General features: G+C 39.4%; 1 protein-coding gene across 3 annotated transcripts in view; it reads right to left on the minus strand.

Annotated features, from left to right (window-relative positions):
• Positions 1–27,652, minus strand: part of KANK1 (KN motif and ankyrin repeat domains 1) — a 192,113-nt gene that overhangs the window by 124,834 nt on the left and 39,627 nt on the right. For all 3 annotated transcript variants that reach the window (XM_082620052.1, XM_082620053.1, XM_082620051.1), the window contains exon 2: positions 1,166–1,290. The gene's annotated coding sequence lies outside the window, so the exon portion shown is untranslated. The remainder of the gene's footprint in view (positions 1–1,165; positions 1,291–27,652) is intronic.

Below are 27,652 nucleotides of genomic sequence, written 5' to 3' on the forward strand. Positions count from 1 at the left end.
TACCAATGACGTTGAAGGCTTAGGGTCATCAGGCACTTCCATATTCTGCTAGCGGGAATATAAACCGGTACAACCTTTCGAGAAGGCAATTAGCAGAATGCATCATATACTGAAGGATACATTCCCACACTGTGGCTGACTCAGCAATGCCACTCGCAGCAATCTGCCCTAGAGAGATAATCATGGATGTGCACAAAAGATGTTATTACAATGTTGTTTCTAAAACTAAATCACGAAAAACAAATAAATGTCCAACAAACGGAGATGGGGTAGAGAAACCATTGCATACCCACATAAGTGAACACCATATAGTCATGTAAAATGATGCTTCAGGAAAAAAGGTATAAGCACATCGTCAAGGAAAAGAAGTATGTAAAAACGCCTGTTGGTATGGGCTTTGGCATCTGACTGGTTCAAGTTCTGAGTGGGTTTACCAGCCATGTGAGCATGGGCAAGTTATTTAATTTTTCTGAGCTTCAATTTTCTTGTGTACAGATGGGGATAAGAAAGCACCAACCTCATAGAATTGTGAGAATTAATAAATTAATGTATGTAAAGGGGTTGGTACAGAGCTGGTACAGAGCCTGGCATGGAGCAAGCATGTGATAAATGTTTCTCATTTGCAAAAATATAGCAAGTTAACATGACACACACACCCCATTACAAATATTTGTAAAAACAAATATAAATAATGCAGTAAAATTTTAACACTGGTTATCTCTGGAAGTGAAATAACACATTTTTTTCTTTTAAATTCCCTGTATTTTCTAAATTTTCTTTACTTGTATAAAGCCAGCAATATATTAATACTTAAGTATCTTCATTTTTTCAAGTAGACTTAATAATAAATACTCCTTTCAATTTATTAAGTTTCTCTAGTATAATCCAGTCTATGCATCTTGTGTTTAAGGAAATGGGGTACTTTTATTGATTTAATCTGAAGAGTAATACATTTCCCCCTTTATTCTTCAAACAGCTTGCTCATATTTCATTATATAAAAGTCTTTTCTGCACTCATATATTTGAAGATTAAGAGCACTCTGAAGTGATTATTAGAGCATAAAAGGTAGAAGAAAAGAACAGATTAATGCCTCTTACAAAGTAAAGTTAAAGAAGAAAAGCATGACAACTTCATGATAGTTATATGGAAAAAAGTATACCTTACCTAAGTATGTAAGGCCAGAAATTACTGCAATAAATATCTCAACTCCATGGACAATTTCCTAGTGTGGTCAAAAGACAGAAGTAATTCAATAGCTCAGCAGTCCATCCAGTACAGTGACAATCATTCTGAAAGAAAAAAAGAGTCTCATTGAGGGAAATGTGATGGGGCAATACTCCTTTCCAACAGGAGAGGGGGAATCAATTACTAGAGGCAGCTAAGCAGTTTATCATGGTTAAGTCATTCTCCGGTTGTGGGTGGAAGGTGTAGGCCAGAATAAAAAAGAACCTAGGATATCATGCAAACGTTGAGTCTCTTTTGCTTTAGGTAAAAGTTACTCATTAACTCTAGGGTGTCTCACCACCAGTTCAAAGAAAAGGGCTGGTTCCTCACATCCTTTCACCTACACTTCCATTACTGCTCTCCATGTATCCATCAATATGTACATAAGTCAGCTCATGAATACCATCAATTTTTATATTTGGTATCTTTGTCATTTCAGAATCAGACAAGCCCGTAAGAAATACATGGCCTTTCTCTGAAAACTAGCTCCACTGAGGATTTTCTTTGTGAGTGGCAGTTCCCCTGGATTAAAACTTTGGGATTGTTTTCACGTCAGCCTTCTCCATCATTGCCCATTCCAACATCAGTCCACTGCCACTTTCCCTTGAATGTCCGTCCTACTGCTCTCTACTTTTTTTTTCACTCCTATGTCTGCACTAGTACCAAATTCTCTGGTACCCCCACCTGTGTACAACAGCAGCCTCTAACCTGGCCTCCCTCTGCAGAACACTACCCATCCAATTGCTTTCATTCCATTATGTGGGTAACCCTGGATAGTCCCCTATCTCCTGGGTCTCAGTTTTCTTAACTGTAAAATCAAGAACTGATTTCAATGTTCTCCATCCTCATTGTGCTTTGAAGTCGGATGTGTTGAATCCTGGCCCAGTCACTCTAAAAACTCAGACAAATTGTATTTCCTCAGAGCTCATTTATTATACATAAAATGCAAATGATATCATCTACCTCTAAGGTTGCTGTAAGAATAAGAACTATGAGATCTTGCACCTGACATACAGGATGTACAACAAATATCAGTCATTCCCACCCCACCATATAGGATACCTCCAACTCTGAAGTTCTTTGTTCTTCCCATCTCCAAATCTAGCATTCTCCTACATCCATATCCACAGTGGTAATACATTTCTCTTCCATTAAATGTAAACGCCTTTGCTGACTTTCAGGCTCTTCCATAATCTGGCCCTACTTTATCTTATCTTCCTCTGGCTTCCAACAAACACCTTCTGTCTTAGTCAGGTACGTCTTATTATGTTCCAAAGAACACATACTCCTACACCCTTATTTTGCAACTGTCATTCCCCGTGCAAGATACAGCTTTTCTTATCCCCTCTGTCAAGGCCTATCTCGAGTTCACAGACTCAGCGATCCCACCTTCCAGATAATTTAACTCAGTGTCTCAATGGTACTGGCCATTGTTTCTAGTTTACTGAGCTTAGCTCTCCAGCTGGAAAGTGACTATTCTGATTATTTTTAGTTTGTCATTTTGGCACAGACTACATCAAAGTTTCTACAAACCTGGTATTTTTTGCATCAGCTCTACAAATGCTCTTTGAAATTTATAAGCCTTTGTGCCTTGACCCAAGATTCCGTTGTTAGCTCCACTATTTTTGTTTGTGTGGAGAGGCTCACACAAGGAGCTTATTCCATCATCAATAAATAGGCCATTCATAGACAATCCAGGGGCCTTCTCCTAGAGCAAGAGATGACTTCTAAGTATCTCCAATGCCTGTAGATTTTGAGTCAAAGCCAACACATTCTAATTCCAAAAACCATTTTATGACTGAACTCCAAGCAGCAGCAGGAATGACTCACAGTAAGGAAAGACTGGCTGCTTGACTTTTACCTCAAAAAAGATGACGGTTGAACCACTAGGACTAAACAAAGGTTCTAAGGGGAGTTAGTAGAAGATACAGTGAAGGTTCAGGGAGATGGAGGAAGAACCAATGAAGGAGACAGAGAGTGCTTACAGAGGCGGGAGGATAACCATGGGGGTGGAGAGGCACATCAACCCAAAGAAAGATAAGGGACTTCAAGCGCTGTGGATGGGAACTAACAAGATGTCACTGGATATAACAATTATTAAGGAGGTCACTGGTGACCCCTGAGGACAATTTTCCATAGGGCTGGTCCAGGATGTGGACTGCAGGGGATTGAAAAGAAGCCAGGAGGGCAAATGGAGACAAGCAGAGACTTTCCTGTTAAGAATTGTGGTTATCAAGCCAAAGGGTTTATGCTGGTCATTCTCTACCCTGAAGTTTACTTACCAGCCTGATAAAAACTCTCACTATTATTCCCTTGCTCCTTGCCTTTCCATATGCACAGAGCTTGACTACTGAAAATAATTTAATGGAAACCCTTCCAACCTCTCTCTCCTGACACCACCCTTGTGTGCCTGGTTTTGGTTCTCTAAGAGACCTTGCGGAACCATTCAACAGCTATATGCTATCAAGTCTGAACATCTAAATTATATTTCCCTGCTCTAGGTAAATGATAGTTATTTATTTAACAAAGAAAAAGAAAATAGACACTGAAATGTATCCAATCAACAGAGCAAAAATCCAGATTCAGGTCAGATTCCATATTACTACCTCTGGGTAACCTACATAATAGATCCGAATTGTCAAAAGATAACTTTAAATGCTTTTTCTTCCGTCAAAGTAGTGCTTGTTCTTTACCAAAAGTTTACAACAATCCAATATAAATAAAGAAAAAAATTATAAGCATCATTAGCATTTTTGACTTTTCCTTCTACTTTGGTATGCTTGCATCACACATCCATAGACATAATAAACAAATGTGTAAGCATATGTAATTTTTACTAAAAGTGAATTCTAGGCATTATTTGTAACCTACTTTTCCCATTTATTTTTATTTTGATGGAAGTGTTGTGTCACTTATTAGCCTCTTATGCCTTTATTTTTAATGAATGTACAATAATCAATTTTAATAAACCCCCCTGAAGCATTTAAGTCACTTCCAATTTTTGATTATGTAGATAAAGCTGAGATGGATATCCTCAAACACACCATTAAGTATGTGCTAGCGATAAAGTCATGGGTCAAACGTATGAAAAAAATATGCATTTGATATTGCTGACAGCTTGTCCTACAGGATGTTTCACCCAATTTGTGCTCTAGTGGTATATGAGTGGTATATAAGTGGTACACTTCTCCATATTCCCTCTAAAACTGGGTAGTATTAATTTTTAAATTATCCTATCTTATAGATTCCAAAAGTTCACTTTTATTAGCATATCTCTGAGGTTGAACATTTTTTTACTTTTCTGCACTTATTGTATATGCCCTTTGTTTTTCTGCTACAGTGTTCATATTATTCATTTGTAGCATCTCTTCATCTATGAAGGATATTATTAACTTGGTACCCTAATAATGCAAAGAAGATGGTATACTAATTGGGAACCTTTGGCTATCAAGAACAAAACCAACCAATTCCAGCCTATTAGAGCCAGAAAGGATCTCTACCACAAGGATACAGAGGCATCCTTATATAAGGATACTATGTATGAACTTTGACATGTGTTGCAAATAGTTCCAATTTTTAATTTTATCTCTAAAATGGAAATACCACTACTTCACTGGTCTACCTCGAGGATTAAAGAAAAGACATGTAAAGTCATGAATGGAAGTAATTATTGTTAAAGCAAGCAAAAACTCAAAAAACAAACAAAAAATGCTGTTTCTTACTCAGTACTTACTAAAATGCCTTATTCTTTTGATCCTTACAATGAGCCCATTAGGCAGGTGTTATCAGTCCTCTTTTGCAGATGAGATGTAATAGGCATGCATAGTTAGTAAAGTAACAATTAGATTTTTATTTTACAAATGAGCTCTGCATTGATCCTAAAAAAAGCTTGGTTACAGAATTATTCTCAGCTGTGTTTTTAGTAACATTTCTTTCTTAAAAGTCATCCCGGGGACTACTCTAGCCCTTGCACCAACAGTAAACGAGGTTACTAGCTCCTACACCATCTATTCCTTTAAGTTTCACATTAGTGACCTGTCTTCTTCTCTCTCCTCTATGATGTGCCTTTACTATTAAGTGCCATTCTGGCAACAAGATACACATTTCTGTTTAGGAACCAAGGCCACTTCATCAGTCACTATTAACTGAACCCCATGACAGACACTTTACTTTCTAACATTCCAAATACCCTTAAAGGTGCTTCAGCTGCTTACATGTAGCGATGTCTGTAGTAACAGCATACACCCGAACCTATGTTTTTGTCAGGGGTGAAGCAGCACTGTGCTGTATAAATATTTTATGCACAGCTTGTACTGAAATTCTAGATGAAGAGGCATTCACAGTTCCTACGTAATATGCTGATTGCCCAAGACCACATATTTTATATTAATGCTTTGTGCAAGCTTTGCCATCTTCTATACCATTCCCCTTGATTTAATCCTAAATATATACTTCCAAAATGTTTTTATTTTTTAATACATTAGTTGTGCTGTGGCCAAGGCAGCATCTAAAACAATGGCAAAAGGAAGGTAGCTGATCATTGAAACTGGATGCACTCACAATTAGTCTAGTCACTGAGAATTCTGAAGGCAGAAGTGCATGTGTGGGGGCCAGGTAGGTAAGTTTCTCGGCAGGAATATTAGCAGAACTAAATTCTCCACTGCCAGAAAAGGGAAGAGGAAATCTTTCCCCCATACTTTTATAAATTCAATAAGATTTATAGAAATGCTTAAGAATTTGAAGGCTACTCTTCTGGAGTAAACAGGTTTACAAACTGGCTTTAGAAACATCCAAACAACAAATGCCTCAAACTGCTGCCAGTTAGGGGCAGGTACAGCCACCCATAAATCAGCAGCCACGAGGAAGAGCAGGTGATGCCTCAAAGCGGGGCTCTGCCCACAGGCGACCGCTGTTGAGTGGCCGCACAGGAGGCAGAGCCCTGCACACCGCCTGCTGCAGCCAGCACTTGGAGAGTTACTGGCTAGGAGGCTTCCTCGATGTTTTCTCTCTGGACTCTCCTCATTCACGTGGGGAGAGGGCTCTGCTTTCCTGCTTCAGGGAGGCTGTGGTTGGGCTTCCGTAAGGAGGAAAGGGTTTGAGAAGAGAGAAACACCTCCCACCCCCACCCCCCTTCATACTAAGAGGAGATTCTTAGAGGAGAGTGAGTGTGAGACTCAGAGCAGCTGAAGGCCATACCTGCTCCCTGGCAGCACCCCCAGATGCGTGCCGGAGCCCCAAGAGAATGGCCAGATGCTGAGCTTGGTCTCCTGGCTGTGACAAAGCATCCTCCCCAGCCTCAAACATGGCCCAGAAGCAGCAGGGACGGTGTGAACAGATGACCCAGGGCGCTTTCCTGCCCTCATGACATGTAGTCAGAGTCTGGAACCTTGGCATGACCCCCTGGGAGAGTGGTGTAGGAAAGAGATCCAAGCCTTACCAAGGTTACTTTCCTGCTACCCCAGGGGAGCAGAAGCTTACAGACAAAACTAATTTGATTCAGGAAAATGCACTATTTCTTGCACTCCTGAGTTTGTGGACTAACAGTCATTCCCAATTCAAATTAACAACTGAGCAAACAAATGAAGGAAGAAGGGTTAAGATCTAGTAACCTACATATTTTTCTGACAAAATTAGTTTCACTTCATTGGCTTCTATCAGTGGGTCAGAATGTCATTCAGAATAAAGAAAGCTTTTAGAGCAGAGATTCATGAGGCTTTTGCGTTATGCAGGCATTTCCCCAGGAACACCCAGCCTTGCTCATCACCACTGCTATTTAAAGGGTCTGCACTAACAGAGACAGGGGTCTCCGGAGGCATCTGAGGCTGATAGCCACAAGGCCTCATGGAGTGGAGTCACTTTGGAAAATTCACCACAATTCATGACCCTGATTCAGTCTGGCCCAAAGTTTTTCAGGTCTAACATCCAGATTTTCTTGGAGCCAAAGATGATTACTCCCCCAGAGTGGGGCTAATGCATAAACACACAGCAGCATGTTAATGGTATGTGTGTGGGGACTGGCTTTTGTCCCCTCTATGCAAACTACTCCCTTCTTTGGAATTTTCTGAGCCAGCCACAGGGTCAGAGGTGGGCCTCCCATGCTGCCTCTCAGAGCACACACATCTCGCCCACCATGGCTCACTGGACCACTTAAAGACCTCAGATCCAGGCTGGGCAAATCTGTCCTCCTCTGGGGCTTAGAGATGGGGGCTGAGGAGCTGCCAGCCAGGGTCTGGATGCAGGTGCACCTGGGAACAGCTCCGCAGACAGAGCTGGTCTGCAGCAGAAAGGTGAAGATAAAGCTGAGGGCAGCTGGGCCAACACACAGAGTCTTTCCAGTTCCTTGTTTTCCTGTTTTTGATTCTAGCTTGTCTCTGAGGATCCTGGATTCTTTGGAGTACTTCAGTATCCTGACAAAATGTTCCTTAAGTTGGTTTTATTCCTTGCAGTCAAAGATTCCCAACTGAATACCATTCTTTCCCTGTTACCATGTTATCAAGCTAATAACGGGGTGTGCTGGGTGAGTGCTGAATCAGACCAGAGGGTAGTAGACCCAGGGTGGGGTGTGGAGCAGGGAAGGACTCCCCCGCTGGACTATGTACAGCAGAGTCCAGGCCCTCAACTAGAAACAGCTCCCCACTGACTAGACTCTCTCATCCCTCCATTTCTGTGTGCCTCCCTGCCAAACTTTGCCTCACTGAAACCCATTTTCCTAGGCTTGCAGGCTGAATACTCTACCTGAATATATTAAAAATATATATTCAAACCTGTGTACAGCCAATTTCTACTCCTACTTTCAGCTGCGGACATTTTATTAAATCAAGACATAATAGCAAAACTCCGAGAGTCATGAATGTGTTCTGCTCTCAGTGCCCACCCCTTGCATTTTAAGATATCAAGCCTATGCAAGCCCAAGTAGCTGGGGTCAACATTTCAAATAAATGTTACACATAGGTAGGAGAAAACGGTTGTCAGAATATTATGTTTTCTGACAGAGAACTGGTAGGGTCTGGAATAATTTCTCCCATAAACATGCAAGCACAAGTCCTTGAAATGGTAAAGAATGGTCCTACTTGGCAATGGGTATTTTATTTTCAATTGTCACCCTTGATTTTTCCTTAAGAACTTGCATCGATGTTGTGACAATGTATAAACCTAGCTGTTTATGGATGCATTTTTTTAATCAACAATGAGATACACTCAAACTGTGATACAATCCTAGGGAAAAAAATAAAATAGATATGTATATTAAATTTTAAAAATATTGTATAGAGGGCTCAAGAAAAACACTTTTCTCTTTTAGGATTAATCAATCAGAAATGAAATATCTGACTAACTACTATCCGTGTAAACTATATCGTTAATATACGTAATTGTTTACCCTCCATTGTTTGGCACAGGCCAAACAAACCCCAGAAAGTTACACTTGAGAGACTGCGTATGGAATAAGGAGCGTTCAGTCATCCAAAGCAACTTCCTTACTTGGTATCTAGATACATAAAGTAGGAAGAATATTTCCACTTAAAGCAAAGAAAGCAAAAGTTTGATTTTTTTTTTTTTAATGATCAGATCAGAAAGTGATTTCCTCTCTGATGGGGTTACCACTTGGCTCAGTTCTGCCCTTTCAACAGTAAGCCCCAGGATGGAAAGCTCTACACCCTCTAGCACTTCTCTCTCGTCTTTTAGTTCTCTGTGGAGGAAGGGACCACATCTGGGGGTGACCTGGGGATGAGCTGGCAGGAAGTCCCCCTCGCTGGGACTCTGAGCAAGGCAAGGGTGTGTGAGCAGGTAGCCATCGGTAGTCCACTCTTGGTCAGCTGCTTTGAAGGATGCCATATTATTTTCAGTGTGCCCTTAATCCCAAAGTTTAAATGTGAATCATCTTTACTTTCTTGGAAAATTATAAGAGAAGGTACCATCTTAACAAACCAAACACCTATGCCTCTTGCCTAAAACGAGTGGTTCTCAAATGTTAGCATAAATGGCAATCACTTATTAAAGTACAGGTTACTGGCCCCACCTCAGAGTTTCTGATTCAGTAGGTCTGGAGTGGGACAGCTGCTGCTGAATGGGGGATGACAATTTGAGAACCACTGCCTTAAACAAACAGAAGTGAGTTGGAAGGGGACACAAGCTCTTTAGGAGATGATACAACCATGTGCAGTATCAACAGTTGTTTACCAAGCACCTTACCTTAGATACAGGGAATACAATACTTTACAAGAGAAACAAAGCCCTTCCTCCCCTTCTCCGGACATGCCTGAAGTAAAACACCTGTTCCAGGAAGAAGCACCCAGTTTAGCAGGAAGCTTTCTATTTCTCAAACACAAACTGCATGCCCTAGGAGCCAACGCACAGCTCCCAAAATGAAACGGAATATCAACTCTCTCATCAAAGAACCAAAGCAAATGGATGAGAATGAGATTACAACTAGAAGATGTTCAATACCAATGAAGTACGAGGAACATCCTAACAGCACACACCTGACTGGGGTGAGGACTGAATGCAAGAGACCTCGTGGAAAGCCACCTTCGTGCCTGGCATAGCACAGGCAGCCCAAGTACTAGTTCCTCTTCCATCTCCTGACCCACCTTCTCCCTGGACCTTGAAAGCCAGGTTCTGAGGGCCTGCTAAGGTCATCTATGCTGGGGCCGCTAGGGAGGTTGCCCCACTGCTTCCTGCCTGAGGTGCATCACCTCAGCAACCCCAAGCATTTAAACTATACAAACAATTATGGAAAGACTACATGAAGCCAGTGGTTCTCAAACTTTATAGAGTGCATCACAAGTATGAGGAAGGCCTTTTAAAAACACAAAATGCAGGACTCCCACTTCCAGGGATTAATTCATGAGGTCTGGGGTGAACCCTAAAAATTTAAGTATCTAACAAGCTCTCAGACAATGCGAACGATGCTGGTTCAGGATCATACTTTGAGAACCGTTTGTTAAACGTATTCCTTGCTATTAACTAGAACACTATCTTACCCAATTAATTTATTATATAAAAACAGAAGTCTCTTCTTACATAAAGGACTAAGAATATAGATTCTGTCATCAATCATGTGACATCTCAGGCAAGTACTGTACTAACTTGTGCTTTAACTTTCCATATGTAAATTGAGACTACCTACATCCATAGTATTGTAAATCTGATTGAAAGTTATTAATATGTAATTTTAAAGATGTTACCAAGCATCAGCTGTTGACTGCTTTAACTGAAATAGTTTGTAACATTTAAGACAAGTATCTGATATCCCACAATCACCAGAAAAGACAGAAGAAATCTTTATCCGAGAAAAAAGATAAAGCCTAGCAAATGTGAGCCTTCTCAAAATTCAGAATACTCTGAGAAGATGCTTTTGATTCTTCCTCATGAAAAAAAAATTTTTTTTCAATCAAGTTCCATTATGTGTATAATGACAGAGCAAATATACACAGGTTTCAAAATTTTAAAATATATATGCTTAAAAAAAGAGAGTACGTTCAATAGAGAATTACAAGATATAAAGGCTTCCTCCTGTCAAGAATAGGATGGTACAGGTGTTCATTTCAATACTAACAATCACATAAATGCCAGACTGCAATCTTGGGAGGAAAGAGCAGGAATCGAGGCCCATCTCCCCAGAGTGACCCAGTCAACTGGGTCAGGCAGTAGAGTATGCCAAGGAAATGTTCTCTCAAACCTCATTAATTATCAGAGCCCAGGCTCTGGTATTTCAGCACAGACAGCTGGCACCCTGCCCACTCACCCTCCTTCTGCTCCTTAGCCTTTATGGGATGTTACAGGCATAGAACTTCTGTTACCTTTCCCAAGAGAGGAGTGGGTCTGAGGTGGGCCTTTCAAATATTTGTAGCCCAAGGACTAAGGCAAGATGCTGCTGGTGATGCATCAGTGATTCATACTTCTGTAGGATAAGATGACTCCTTTCACTATGAAGACAAACCAGGTTACCCTGGCAAACATCCTGGTAGCACAGAGCAGAAGTGGATGGGCACAACCCCATTAATCTCCCTGCCTGACCCTTATAGGCAACTCCTCCTAGCTTTCTACTCTGAGCCTCTCATTAAAGCTAACTGAAATTACGAAGCTAACTGAAATTCCAAGTTCTTCCATACATAGACCCAAAGGTAAACTGGAAAGAACATTGCTTGGTGAATTTAGGACTTAATTTTATGAGACAAGAAGCTGAAGAATGAAATCTGAATCTTTACTAGATACTTATTAAGCATTTTCCTATAAAATTTTCCATATTTCTTTTTCCCTGAAGAATCCATGCACTGCTTTTTAAACAAAATTATTTCCATTTAATTAATCTCTATGTGTCTAAGTTTCTCAGCTGAGACTCTGCCCCAATGGCATTTCGGCATCCATTCAAAAAAAAAAGAATTGTGTTAAGTCGCTAAATGTAAAATTACATGAGATTATAAGTGCCCAGGGACCAGAGAACATATCTTGGTCATTGTTTCTTGTTAAAAATGTGTTCTTATAAATATTTTTTTTTATTTAAAAGCAAATTAGAGCTATTTCCTTACCTTTTTTTTTTTAAGCAACCTACTTTAACAACTTGTGATCTCATTTGGTAAATTTTAAGCAATGCATTCCCGACTAAGGCTTTTTATTTTATATTTTTCCAGTGTAAGTGTTCAGAATTTTCATTTAAGTAGGGCTCCAACATTACAACAAATCCATTAACACATGTTGCCAAAGGAAAACTATGTAACTTCTGCACTGCCACAACCTCTAGCAATTGTCAACAGTCCCTCAGGTAAAGCTTTTCTCCAGCTCTGGTGTGTACATAGCTGTATCAAGTGTCACTGTTTGCCTTGGTAACAATGCCTTTTCTTGTGGAGAAGACACATGACACCACCCTGTCACACAAAACACCCTGCAGCAGAGTTGGTCTGGGATGGAGCACCACAGCTGGGTGGAGGGGCCCAGACCATCCATCCCACCCTGGGGCTAGGTCTACAGGCAGACAGGCACTCACACACCACCATGGGAGTGGAAAGTTTTCCATTTTGAAAAGAAAGCAATTGGGTAAAATGCATCAAGGGTCTTTCGTGTGGTTCCAGTTATTTTACTCACATATATACACACACACACACACAGTTGTAATTTCTAACCCATTCATTTCCCTTCTACTAATATATGCTAAGGAAACAACGTTCAAGAAAATCCCACAGATTTAGGCACAAATACATTCATTGCCCTACTACTGTAACAGCAAAAAGTCAGAAACTTGGGGCTTCCCTGGTGGCGCAGTGGTTGAGAATCTGCCTGCTAATGCAGGGGATGCGGGTTCGAGCCCTGGTCTGGGAGGATCCCACATGCCGCAGAGTAGCTGGGCCCGTGAGCCACAACTACTGAGCCTGCGCGTCTGGAGCCTGTGGTCCGCAACAAGAGAGGCCGCGACAGTGAGAGGCCCGCGCACCGCGATGAAGAGTGGCCCCCGCTTGCCACAACTAGAGAAAGCCCTCGCACAGAAACGAAGACCCAACACAGCAAAAATAAATAAATAAACAAATAAATTCCTACCCCCAACATCGGAAAAAAAAAAAAGAAAGAAAAGAGAGGAGTATTTAAAAAAAAAAAGTCAGAAACTTAAATTATTGTTAAACTATTATGCAGACATTAAACATATTTACGAAGTCTCATGAAGGACTAATACAAGGAGTCTTAAATAACTATTAAATTCACACATATATATTGACTATATTCCCAAAACTTCCAAAAAACAAATGTTCAAATGCTTAGTATATATGAAAATTAATATGTTAACAGAGGCAGATGGTTTTAAAAAGGAAAGTAAGTCTCTAATGCTCAGTTTCTATAATAAATAGTGTGAAGCAGGATGTGCCCAGATTTTATCAACAGCATTAAGAAAATTATTTCTGTCTTTTATGATGATGAAACTTCCCTAACAGATTAATTTTCTAGTCAGAGTACCTCAGGGACAAGGTCTAGGTCACAGATTAGGTTTCTAGGGACCTGAGTCTTGATTTCTTTCCATATCACAGGCTGTACGCCCAGTTGGGCCCACTGGGTAACAGTGCAGCCGGATAGTGAGACTCAGTTATCCCAAAACTGTTAACCATGATAGGAAAACAAGCCAAGGTTTCATATTCAGGGCATGCTAAAGATATCATATTGTCATGGTAATGAAGATACAGTACAAATTTTAAAAATTAAGTCTAAGTTAACTTTACAGAGATACATCTTTCCCAAATGCCCATATACACACACATATATTTATAGATATATAAGTATATATATGAAAAATTCAATACATTCTGCAAAGCAGCAAGGAGAGACCATACTCTAAGCATATTACAACAAAACCATCACAGAAATAAATAACAGGCATTTAAACAAAAACTCAATACATGAAGAAAAAGAAACTATTCTCCCAAATAATTATTGTTTCAAAGAAATATAAATCCTAATATGAGACTGTTTTGAAAATAGCAAAATGAATTAGAATTGGAAAGGCATAAAATGAATAAAAACAGAAACCCTAATTATCAAATCTTATGGGATCTGGTCAAGGTGAGCACAGAGATAAATGCAAGCCCTAAGTAATCAAAATAAGTGGACTACAGCTCCAAATGAGCAAAAACACTCATTTGTTTAAAAAAAATTATGACAAAACAAAATACTTCAGCAACAATGAATGCATTAAACAGAAAAAAACAGAAATGGTAAATCCAAAACTTGTTTAAAAATCCAAAGAGATAAATCTCTTGTAAGTCTACGTAAAAGTGAATACAATTAGAAACAAGGTCAAGTACTGTGACATTCTGAGTGGATATAAGTAAGACAATGCTTTGCAAAATGCAGTGGACATAATGGAGGCACAGCAGGAGGACTGGCAGAGTGCGTCAAACAGTTGCAAACGCTTGGTGTCAGGCAGACTGAGAAGAGATTTCTGCCCTACCAGCCTCGCAACACCCCACAGTGCAGTCGATCCAGGATGGAGCACCACAGCTGGATAGAGGAGAACTGGAACCATCTGTCCCTCCCCCAGGGGCTATAGGTCTACAGGGAGACAGGCACTCACACACTGCCATGGCAGTAGACAATGGTCTCATTTTTTAAAAAATCAGTTGGGCAAAATGTATCAAGGGCCTTGAAAGCAGTAAAAGTTTTAAAAATAAATGTTTCTAACTTTTGACCCTATAATTTTGCTTCTAATAATACACACTAAGAAACTGCTTAAAAATAAAACCACCCACAGATTTAGGCACAAATACATTCACTGCCCCACTATTATAACAGCAAAGCATCAGAAACTTAAACTATTATTAAATTACTATAGACTTTAACATATTTACGAAAATATTATTATGAGGAAATGTTTCATTTATAATGTTACATGAAAATGGGAATGAAGTTGAAGAGATTATACAAAAATATGTACAAATGACTGGAAGGAAAATACATCAACATTTTAATAGTGTTTGTCCTTGATCTAAAAATAGTCTTGAGAGACTGATTTTTAAAACCTCTTAGGCTTAAATGTGGTGAAAATGAATAAGATAATGCATGTTAAAATGCTTATCACCATACCTGGCATAGAGTTCGTTAAGAGAAATGCAAGCTATCCTCATACAGGGTCACCTTCTACCTCACAGTTGACTAGTTGGTGACTTTAGTCAAATTGCTTAACTTCTGATCTTTGTTTCCCCCTGCAAAGTGGGAACAATCATAGTTACCTGATGGGAGCATGAAGATTAAATGAAACAGAGAACACAAAGTGCTGAACTTAGGCATTCAATAAATGTTAGTACTCTCTCTTCCTCTCTCTTTTTTGGAGACTATAAACTTTGTTTATGCTGGACAGTTCTGACGCAGTTTTAAAAATTAACTCTAAATTCAATAACACTTGGCCACTTAAAGTTATAAAACATATGCAGAAACATATTCAAATGAGAAGGTCTGACTCTGACAAGCTCATGCATTGCTCCAGGTGGCAAACAGGCTTTAAAATGGGGCAACACTGACCTAAAGTTCTGCAAGGAAGGGACCCAGCATGCTGCTTTTCAAAAGAAAACATTCCCATGCATGTATAAATAGGTTTCACATTCCCAACCATGGCTTCATTTATATGGCACTTCCAAACGAGGAAATCCTGAAAAAATTTTCCTTGTTGACTCCAACCTACTCAGAAGGGACTTAGAAGAAATGAGTTGTGTTCTGTAGAAGGAATCTTTAAACTCCTGTCTGCATGAGGCTGAATGGAAGCAGTCATGAAACCATTATTTCCCAATCCAAGAACAACAGGTTAATTCTTAAAGATGGAGCTGCTATCATTTTCTCCCCAGTAGTAACTAGACAGGAAAGGTGGATGGATAGGTGGATGGGTGGGGCAGAACTTTATAGGAGTAAATGGTCTCCAGCTCTCTGGTTTACTTAAGTTACAAAAACTTTGCCTAATATGCCTAGTGTTCTTCAAAAGGATATAGGCATGGATTTGCAAAGGAAAAACAGAGGAAGTCAGATTTTGGTGTCTCTTTTAGACCTACAGGCATATTTGTGTAAAGGTGAGGCCAGTCACCATTCCAGCCTCACCAGGCCCCTTTTCACTGAAGCTGTCTGAGCAGCCACACTTGTGCCCAGTGACTCTGTCTCCCACTTGCTTAAGCCACCTGTGGGGAACAGAGTGACTTTCCAGGAGAAGCCAAAAATAAGGCTATCAAAGAGATTCACATGAGTTGACCTGACATGATTAGGTGAACTAGCTAAATGAGAGTCTGACTCTCAGGAGTTTGAATTAAGCATAGAGAATAAGCAGTTACCAGTGAGGACATCTGCTGAAAGGATATTAGAAGCGGGAGGGGAGCCATGAAAAGCCAGAGCTAGGTACAAGCCCAGATCATGAGGGGGCCAAAAGTAGGAATGAGAAGAAATAAGTATATGGTGTACCTTTTTAGATATTACTTAATATGAAGCCATCAAAGTTATCAATGCATTTTAAAACACTGCTTTTCATCTTTCTTATTTTAACATTGCTATTATGTGTTTTATATCATCAGCATAAAACAATCTGAGCAAAAACAATGTATCCTCAATACAGACATGCATAAGTATATAATTTATAAATAAGTGTCTATTTGGAGGACATGTGCTCAAGCAATTTTGTATGAATGGGGAATGCTAATCAAAAAAAGACTTCTAGGGCTTCCCTGGTGGCGCAGTGGTTGAGGGTCCGCCTGCCGATGCAGGGGACACGTGTTCGTGCCCCGGTCCGGGAGGATCCCACATGCCGCGGAGCGGCTGGGCCCGTGAGCCATGGCTGCTGAGCCTGTGCGTCCGGAGCCTGTGCTCTGCAATGGGAGAGGCCACAACAGTGAGAGGCCCGCGTACCGAAAAAAAAAAAAAAAGACTTCTACTCTGACATAGAACGTGCATATTTTATTACATGGGGAGACAGAGGTGAGAAGTCAGGATGCCAAGGAATGAGTAAAGCACACACTGTGTCCTCTAGGGGCTCACCAACCATGATGTATTATAGATAAGAAAAGAACCTGTTATTTTGATCAGGTCTCCAACATATACCTGTTTAGCACCTATGAGTACCCCATACCAGTCTAGGTGTTTTATATCACTTTCCAGAGATCAAACAAGCTACCAGGGCTGAAATGAATTTGTTAGGTCAGAGTCCCTCAACACTTCTGGACCACAGACTAATTTGAGATTCTGATGGGAAGAAAAGCAGTGGGAGTGGGGGGAACCTCTCCCAAACAAAGCACTCATAAACAGATAATTCTGGATTCAATTTCACTGATACTTCTCACCTAAAGCCCAAGGATTAGACACTGGTGGTTCTACTTTCCGTTTGAAAATATAGAAATGTGTATAATCACGCAATCCTAAAATGAAAGATTATATGTTTCAACAATGCACAAAGCACTTATGAGGTTTATTCATATGCTTACCTTTTCAATAACATCATATTATTAGTGGTAATGAGAGATGTCCCATCAGAAATAAAACAGCACGTTTATTCTCAAACAATGCATGGAACTGACACAGACAGAATATCACTCCAGTTATACAATGGCTATTCAGAACTCTCAGTTAATGGAATATTCACAGTTTAAGACTGAACACAATGCACAAAGAATAGAAACAAAGACAAAGTTGCTATATTAGGGGCATGGATAACAGAAGTAGTTTCCTGGCAACAGAGACTTCAGTGAGGGCTATATATAAAATAAAATTAGTTTCTATTAATGGTCAATAAATAAAAATAAAGTCTGACAAAATATTTCATCAATTTGCTTTAAATGGTTTTATACAACAGAACTATACTATACAGACTTGTTTCATTTTTTCTCTTAAACAACCAAAAAAGTACTTGCTGTAATCCCTTTTACATGTGATTAGAAATTACCTGAAATTGTAGCATCTGGCTATCAGAATGATTTGAGAATCAGTGAATCTCACTTTCCCCACTTGTAAGATATGAATAACAGTACTTATTCCGCAAAGATGAGAAGTACACCTTTTCAAGGAAAAAAATGTTCCTCTATGCCAGTTCAGCCTATATTTCAAAAATATTGTCTTGCATTCATTCAACAAATATTTAGTGAGTTGCAACTATGAGTCAAACATTAAGAAGACAAAAGTAAACAAAATCAGCCCCCATTTCTTTGATGAAGCTTATTCACTCCTTCATCCATTAGAAAGATTTAGGCTGAAAGTTCCATTAGCTGATAGTGACAGCTAATATTTGTATAGAATTTTAGATTATAAAGTACCATCCTATATATCATCTCATGTAATCTTCATGATAACTCTTTGAGAAGAATTGATAATCAATAATTATTCATCACATTTTACAGGTTAAGAAACTAAGGCTTAGGAGTTCAAGTTGCTTACCCCAGCAGTGCAGCTGTAATCCACTGCCCTGATGGTATCAAAACACCACCTCATCTCACTGGAGTTAGGCCTTGGGTGATGAGGATAAAACATGTGCTAAATCATTTTAAGCTTTCTATCAGGAGCATGATCTAGAGCAACTTTTTACCTGTTCCATCCTCTCCAGAAGCAGAAGTAACCAGCTCTGGTAGTGTGTAGAAAGTGCAATTCACTTAGTTTGGAAATGCCCGACTTATCTAAGTTATTAAAACTGGTTAATTTGCCAACAGTTACCAGCCGTGGAGACTCAGGACTGAGTTGCAGCCTGAATTACATCTCCCTTCACTGATTAATTTCTACAGTCCTGTGTGTGTGTGTGCGACTTGTTTTACTGCAATGGTTGCTTTATTGTGGTGGTCTGGAACTGAACCTGCAATATGTCTGAGATATGCCTCTGTGTGTGTGTGGGGGTATTTGTCTTTATTTTTGAATTATCAAATCAGTATTATTTTAACCTTATTCACATATTTACCCTTTCTATTGCATCTTCCTGCAACTTTCTGCTTCCATCTGTGACCATTTTCCTTCTGCCCAAAGAACCCCCTTTACTTTTTTCTTTTCTCTACAGTCCTTTCTGATTGCAGAAATCTTCTGCAATATTTTCCTTACAGATTCTTAACAATTAGTTTGCTACAACAGTATGACTGACATGATAAGACTGAAACATCACCTCTAGATAAAATAATCATCTGGTCCTATGTAAAAACTCTCATGGTATTTTTGAAGGGATCTCAGATCATGGTCCATAATACAACCCACTGCCAAAATCCCTTCTACAACATCTCTGACTTGGGGGTGGGTAATCCAACTTCTTTAATATGTCCAGTTCTACTTGGTAAGACAATTTGGCAATAAGTATCCAAAGTCTTTAAAAAAAAAAAAAAAAGACTAACTTTGACCCAGCTATTCCACTTCTGGGAATTTGTCCTAAGGAAATAACCTGATGAGCCACACAGTGATGAGAATCTCTCAAAGATGTTTCTCGTCCATTTACCTCCCTGGTTTGCCCTCTGAAAATGTGGAGCTCAGAACTGAATGCAAGCCCTCAGAAGCAGCCCAACCAAGGCAGAAAACAATGGGATGATTATCTCCTTTGTTCTGAGAGCTGTGACATTAATGCTATTGGAGATGGCCAACAATGTCAAATGGCTGGCTAAAATCTTAAATCTCTTTAACAAGAGCTGCTATTGACCCAGGTCTCTCCAACCCACAGGCACACAACTTTTTTCCCTCCTATCCCGGGTATCACAAAGTTGCATTCAGTAGAGCTTAGTTGTATATTTGTTCATGTTGTCTTCAGCTTTTGGGAGGCTTTTTCTATCCCGATTTCTGACATTCCATTGCTTAGCTTCCCTCCCAACGTTGGAACAGACATACATTTGATACACCTTTCTTTATCAAAGATCACTTTCTCAAACCAGAACACCATGTCATTTTGGAAGGGCTATTCAAACCATTTTATTTTATAAGACTTTAAAATATTTTTATATTAAAACAAAATGGGTAAAATATGAAATACAAAGTGGATTCATCTTTGTGAAAAGACATGAAAAAAGAGAGGAGGAGCACTTTCAAGGAAAAGAGCTAAACTTAAAGCCTAGGTCACAAAGGTAGAAAAATAAACAAGTAAAACTAAAACTGTGCTAGAAAGTCATGAAACAGGGAACCAGCCAAAGAGAAAGCAACAGAGGGGCTAAGAACTTAAGTTGAATAAGTCAAGTAATTGGATAAATGATTTAATTATCTTAATGGAACAAGGACATTCCCTCTTTGGATCAATGGAGTAATGAAAAAACAGCTATTAAAAAGGAAAAACTTATAGTCACTGGTATAATTTATTTCATTCTCCAACCTTAGTTTTCTAAGTACCTTTTTATACATCATGGCACCTTAATAATTATACTGTTACTTTAAAGTGATCTTGGGTATACATTTATATTTTATCTTATCAAAGAGACCAAAGTGAAATAACCATGAAATACCATGTAAGGTAAATAACACTGGTGCAACTGACTATTTCTACCTCTTGCATTCTTATCTAGATCATATATCAACATATTCAGAATCCTTACTTTATTTTTCTTGCAAAAAGAAAATGAACATGGTAGTGCAATTTACGAGAATGATAGCTAACATCACAGATTACTTACTAGGCACCCTACAACTACATGAAGTTGTTAATATGATTATACCTACTTCACAGATGTGGAAACAGACTTCATGGTTGAATGATATGTTAGGGTCACATTTAGTAACTGGTAGCACTGGGACTCTAAAACTGGCCTGGCTGACCCTAGAGACTAAGACTCAACCCGCACTCAATCAGAGGAGAGCACAATTAAGACATTAAGGTTCCCATATGCTTTGCTGGGAATTACTGAATGCACACTGAACTTCTCTCTCTGCAGCAGATACATACATACATACATACATGCACAAACAAGAGAATTTTTATATGGGCAATATACATTCTTAATTTAAAAATAAGAAAATTAAACAAGATAAACTAAATAATAAGTTCTAATAGGTCTCAAGATTTTTTTGAGGTTCATTATGAGAAGTGGCTCCAAAATTTCCCCTCCTCCTTAAACTAAAACTTAAAAAAATGCTTCTGTATTCAGTTACAACTTTTTGGTTTCTTCCTCCAAACTAAGCCAAAAAAGGCTCCAGAGCAAGAAGAAATAAGAATTGCAACCTAGCCACCCCCTTCCCGCCATCAATTTTGAAGTAATATTTTCCTTAGAGTAGAAAGATTAAAAAGTAGTTTTCTTAAGTATAGCTCTGAAAAAGTTTAATGATTTCTTTAAATATGACCAGTGATATTTGTCTACACACAAATTAGTGATGTTATTATAGCAACATGAAGGTTAAAAGTTTTGGTTTTTTTTTAGAAGGGCTTGTCAGCATCCTTTATCACCACTAAAAGGTAATTTTAGCATTTCAAAGGAATTTTTTCCTAATTGTATTCTGAGAAACACATTTTTGAAAACTGTTATGCACTGGGAACCCACAGGTCTTGTTAAATCAAATATTTTATATTCCAGTACAAGTCTGGACGCATCAAATCTGAAAGAATTTCTGAAGGCTTTCCAAACCAGCCTATGTGATTTAATTTCCAGACAAATAGGAATCTTAAACTCTTTGGGTTATTGCAGCTAATTCTCAGTCACTACAAGGAAAGGAGAAATCCAGCAAAGTTTCTGGCACCAAAACATCCCAGAGTAAGGACAATCCCCATAATATACAAATTAGAGTATTTTATCTAATTGGTTTTGGAATCCTGATTTATGTTTGCTCATTTGACTCATTTAATTTAGCACGTGGGCAATTATGTCATGCATCTAGCACAATGGGAGAGTTCAATCATTGCAGAGTTCACAATGTGTGCATCTGGCACATCTAAGCTGTGTGTTGTCATGACATGGTATTGGCAGGAGGAGAGGCAGATGACCTACCATTTTCCCAAGAGTGGGAATGACTCCATGCAGCCACTGTACCACTCCTGACCCTGGTGGATATCAGGATACCACTCTGCTTTGGGTTGTGGATAGAGTCTGAGACTAGGAAATGGCCTTCTCAGGGACAAGCTACCGGCCCATCTAATTTCATTAGCAGTATTACTGTCCCCATACCAGTGATTCTCAAAGTGTGGTCCCAAGGTCAGCAGCAACAGCATCACCTGGGAACTTGTCTCAGACCAGTCCCCGACCTCTTGAATCAGATAGTCTAGGGATGGGGCCCAGCAATCCGAGTTCTAATACAGTCCTTAGGAGATACAGATGAGCATTAAAGTTTGAGAACCATTGCTAGAAATGATATCTTTAAAGTGATCAATCACAGAGACCACCATTACACTTGGGTTTAATTTCCATTATACCCATTAAGAGTAATTTACTGATCTTCCAATATTCCTATAAAATAAATTCAAATGGAGGGAAGCTTTGAATTTACCAAAAGTTCAGGGTAAGAGTGATGAATGTGAAATTTAGCAATTTGCTTCTATTTTTTTCTTATGTGGTCTCTGGAACAAAATCTTCACAATAGTTTATAAGAAAATATTTCATTACACTGCTCAAATTTACTCGATTCCCTATGTTACTCTGGTTCCGACTCCCAACTGCAGCCTAAAACAAACTTGACACTGAATCCAGAATTGCATGCGGCTGAAGAGCAAGGACCTGAAAGGGCCTGAGTTCGTCTAAGCTGTCACTTCCCACCTGGGTGTTCTTGGAAAAACTCACTTAGTTGCTTTAAGCCTCAGTTTCCCCAAATGTAAAATGAAAATTATAGTACAACCTTCATCACAGGGAAGCAGTGAGAATCAAAGATGTTTAAAGCATATTGCCTGGCACAAAGCAGCTCTCAACGCATGACAGTAATTTTATCATTATTAGCTAACAGAACTATTCAATTTTAAATACTTCTGAACATGCTTAAGTCTCTAGAAAGAAGAGGACGTAAACATCTAAACCACTTTCTAGAGATAAACACCTGATAAGTGATTTTTTTAAATAAAGATGATAAAATTACAACAGCATTTCATTTCTAACAAAGGATCCCATGATAGAAAAACAGCTCATTCTGCAATAAAAGGAATGTACACAATATCTAAACGCAAATACCCTGATCAAGAGAAAACCTTTCAGAATATTTTCTTTTGAGATCCCTAAGCTGTATAGGGAAAAAAGCCAAGGCATAGTACAGGCTTGAGCAGATTAGTTAAGAATGAATTAAAGAAATTACATTTTTGGCAAGGCTAAAAGTAAAAGGCAGGCAAAATTCCAAGTTTCTGCTGGTTCATTCAAATGAGTACTCCCCTTCCTTTTTGCAGCTGATAACTTAATATTAAAACACATTTTATATTATAATTAAAAGACCAATAATCCATGTCAAAAGAAATGTTACCTAAGAATCTTTTAAATATGTTCTGGGGTTACATGAACATCATTACCAATTATTATTTAACAAACAATGATGATGCCTTTATCTTCATACAAACCTGGGTTTGAGTCCTGGCTCAGCTATTCACCAGCTAATTGACCTTGGGCAAGTCCCTGAGCTTCCTAATCGATCTTCCTGTCTCTACTTTTGTCCTCTTCCTGTCCATTCTCCTACAGCAGTCAAAGGATCCTAATCTGTCCCGAAGCAGGCTAAAATCCCTTCCTACCTCAGGGCCTTTGCATATGTTATTCCTACCTCAGAGCATCCACTCCCAACCTCTGCCCAGCCAATTCCATTAGGAATGCCTTATCAGCATAGGCTAGATTAAATTCTCCCTTATATGCTCCCTTTACTTATTTTTTGGTAACTCTTCTCACAGTTATAACTTCATTGTTCTTTTGTAATTTTCTATTTAATGTCAGTCTATCTGTGCAAGCAGGGATTATGTCTGCTCACTGCTGTATTTCTAGCACCGAGCACAAGTGAGAGTGATCATTATAAACAGTTCTCTGGGCATTGTTTCAACAAACCAGAGTGACCATCTAATTTTGTAGAGTTAAGAGGTAAACACACCTTTGGATCAGTTGGGTTTTCAGACATGCAATATTGTCAGATGAGAAAGTAAATTCTTTCAATATCTTTCTGGTTTCCAAAAGCAGCATCAAGTAAAAGGTGAGAAACAACTTTGGATCTTCTGCATTTAAAGAGACAGCTAACTTCAGATTCAAGAAGGAATTCTGGGAATCATGCTGATAATACCAAATAATCTAGAATACTGGATCTGGTATTAAATGCCATCATGGGTAAGGACTATATCTCCCATCTAGTCAATCTGGTCTCCCCTTATCTTTCTGCCTTTATTTTACCCGGGGAAAAGCCCTGGGGGGTGAAGAGAAGCCTCCTGGTCTCCTCACCACAGTGTTGGTTATACCCAGCTGTACATGTGGTATCAACCAGGAACCCGCCACCCCATTCATGTCAGGTTCCTTTATTTCCTTCAGTTTCCTACTTTGCTCTCCTCTCTGGCCCCTCACCGCTTTTCCAGCTTTCCTTTAATCTCTCCCACTCAACTTTCTCAAGATGTGAAACACGGTGATATGGCAGAAAGAGGGCTAGATTTAAAGTAAAGACTCCTGGAGCTACGTTATTTTGGAGAAATTGCTAAACATACGGCAGATTATTCTGGAGTGTGGGAAAAGAGAACAAGGGCTAAGGAAAGTCAAAAGACAGTTCAGGAAAAGAATGGAAAAAGAAAGTGGATAAAATGGAAGGGTTAGGGAGAGAAGACTACAAGGCCTTTTTTTTTTTTTTTTTTTTTATAATTAACCCCCTCCCTGCCATAAACCCAAAGACCTAGAGTTGAGAGCTTGTATGTCCCCTCAGGCTGCTAGCCATTGCACCTCTGAGAGGATTTAATCCTAAAAGGAGTCCAGGTTACTTTCTGTCAGGGCAGGAGTCCAGGTTACTTTCTGTCAGGGCAGGGTGGGAGATCGCTTATCTGTTTCTTGCTGCTCAGCCTGAAGGTATATATTGTTAAAGATCCACATTCAGGCTGGTGCACAGATATGCGGAGGAAAGGGTGGCTTGCACCATGTTTTTAAATAATGAGTGATTTTTGGTAATAAACACCCTAATGGCTATCATAAAACCTAGTTAAAGATCAGAGCTTCTCTTTAGAATTACCACTATCTAAAAGATTCTACATATTACAAGCTCAGGGGGGATCCTACCACAGATTAAGTCTACTTATTTATCCCAGCAGCAATGTGTTGTTTTTCCCCCCATAGGAAACTGTTGGAATCCTCATCTAATCCAGTGGTATTGAAGCCAATGATGTTCCAGAGATGCCCACATCAGAAAGCAAGTCCTTGCTCCGAAAGGGCTCAGTTACTGTGGAGGGAAAAGACCAAAGCCCACCAAGGTGGTTTTCCCTAGAGAACCTCTTTACCCCCAGGACTTTGTGTGTGCAATCTCCCAACCCCAATTAAGGATCGTTCTGCCCTCTAGAAGCTATCAGAAGATAAATGCAGTCCCAGGAAGAACGCTGTTCACTTCCTCCAGACAGACAACAGGCAGCCACCTGCTCGGGGGTTTATTCGCCAGCTTCCGAGTTCCTATGTCATGGAGTCACTGCCGCTTGTGCCTCAGAAGACAAGAAGAAAGAAACAAACAAGCCAGGTGGCTGGGGCAGAGAGAGAAGTCAAACTGCCGCAATGCAGCCTGGGGCTTGTGGAAGCCCCAGGTTGCTCCCCATCTCAAGCCGTGTTTTGAGACAGCTGTTTGAGTGGTGATAGGAAAAGGAAGGAAAAAACAGTCTTTTATTCTAAAGGAATGAGAAACTGCTAAACGTGAAACAGAGCCTGCCTGAAACACTGTACAGCTTTCCTCTATCAGTCTAGTTCAATTCTGCCATAAACAACTTCTTGGTAATTTTCTTCACTAATAAACTGAAGTACTTTGAACTGAACTAAGTTGGCCACAGAACGAGGCACGATCACCATGTACTAAGTAAAGCATGCTTTTCCCACAGGGCTGAGTGGGGCATCGGGGAGCAAAGTGGCCCAGAGTCATACCCACTATAGGAAACTGAGGGAAGATCTTGCAGAACGGTTTCAATGGGGCATTCTCCACTCCCTCCAGAAGGCTGTGGAACAGGCCTGGAAAAAGAACTATCGAAATAATAGAGAAGAAATAAAATCAGAAGAAAAGATGAAACACCAAAAATTCACATATGCCTCCTTTCCCTCTGCTTTCCTGTGGAAGCAATACAAAAAAATTTTTTAAAGAAAAAAGAAAAGAAACTTCTTTGGAATTATTAATGGAATTAAAATGAAAAAATTAATTTTACACAATTAATTTATACAATCTCATCTATAATTTCATGCAATGTATAGTTTTTTAACCAGACTATAAAATTCCTGCCATTTAGGGCTTCCCTGGTGGCGCAGTGGTTGAGAGTCCACCTGCCGTTGCAGGGGACACGGGTTCGTGCCCCGGTCCGGGAAGATCCCACATGCCGTGGAGCGGCTGGGCCCGTGAGCCATGGCCGCTGAGCCTGTGCATCCGGAGCCTGTGCTCCGCAGCGGGAGAGGCCACAACAGTGAGAGGCCCACGTACCACAAAAAAAAAAAAAAAAAAATTCTTGCCATTTATATATTTACGCTTACCTCCCCCCATTTTATTTTTATTGCATAAATATAAAATGTTCATCGTGAAACTTTAAAAAATCCTAATCAGAAAGAAATTTTAAATTATAATTCCAAATTACCACTGTTAACATTTTAGTATATCCATTCTGTTTATTTATTTATTATTATTATTTTTTTTTTTGCAGTATGCGGGCCTCTCACTGCTGTGGCCTCTCCCGTTGCGGAGCACAGGCTCCGGATGCACGGGCTCAGCGGCCATGGCTCACGGGCCCAGCCGCTCCGCGGCACGTGGGATCCTTCCAGACCGGGACACGAACCCGTGTCCCCTGCATCGGCAGGCGGACTCTCAACCACTGCGCCACCAGGGAAGCCCCATTCTGTTTATTTGTATGCAAATGTATATATAATATATAAATACATGTGAGTTAGTTGGTGGAGGATGTTTGTTTATAAAAATTTCCTCATACTACACCTATTGGATTTTTTCACGTAAGTCATGAATATCTGTTTGTTCAAATACATATAGGTTTGTTTGCATTTTCTTTTCAAACATCCTTGGCAAATATCTTTGCTATTTATTGTGAAAGTAGTCCTAGAAAGCAAACAGGGACATCTATACATGCTGCTGAGGGCATAACAGCCTAGGAAGTACCAAGTTCACCTGCAGTAATCACAAAAGCAGGGATCCACCATGTATCATTGACAAAGCTTTAGAAAGCCCTCCTGGGTTAATAATTAAATAATACTAAGAAGGAGCTAGGATTCTTCCCCAGAGAAAGTTCTGCTGGTTGCCTGAAGTAAAAAAAAAAAAAAAAAAAAACCCTTTATTAATTATTTTCACTGAGGCTTGCAATATGGTAGAAAGACTGTTGATATTATCAAGGTATAAGGATTATCTTTATTACTTTCCCTTATTTATCTGTAAAAATATTCTTTCCTCTATCAAAATACCAATGGCATTTTTCACAGTACTAGAACAAATAATTCTATATTTTGTAAGGAAACACAAAAGACCCCAAATAGCCAAAACAATCTTAAGCACAAAGCTGGAGAGATCACACTCCCTGATTTAAAACTATACTACAAAGCTACAATCAAAGCATTATGATACTGGTACAAAAACAGACACGTAGATCAATGAAACAGAATAAAGAGCCCAGAAATGAGCCCAGAATTATATAGGCAATTAATCTACAACAAAGGAGCCAAGAATATACGATGGGGAAAAGACAGCCTCTTCAATAAATGGTGTTGGGAAAACTGGACAGCTACATGCAAAGGAATCAAATTGGACTACTTTCTCATATCATCTACAAAAATAAACTCAAAATGCATTAAGGACTTATACGTAAGACCTGAAACCATAAAATTTGTAAAAGAAAACACAGGCAATCTGCTCTTTGACATCGGCCTTGGCAAT

Source organism: Mesoplodon mirus (genome assembly GCF_964341445.2).
Source record: "Mesoplodon mirus genome assembly, chromosome: 1".
In the NCBI taxonomy this organism is placed as follows: Eukaryota; Metazoa; Chordata; class Mammalia; order Artiodactyla; family Ziphiidae; genus Mesoplodon; species Mesoplodon mirus.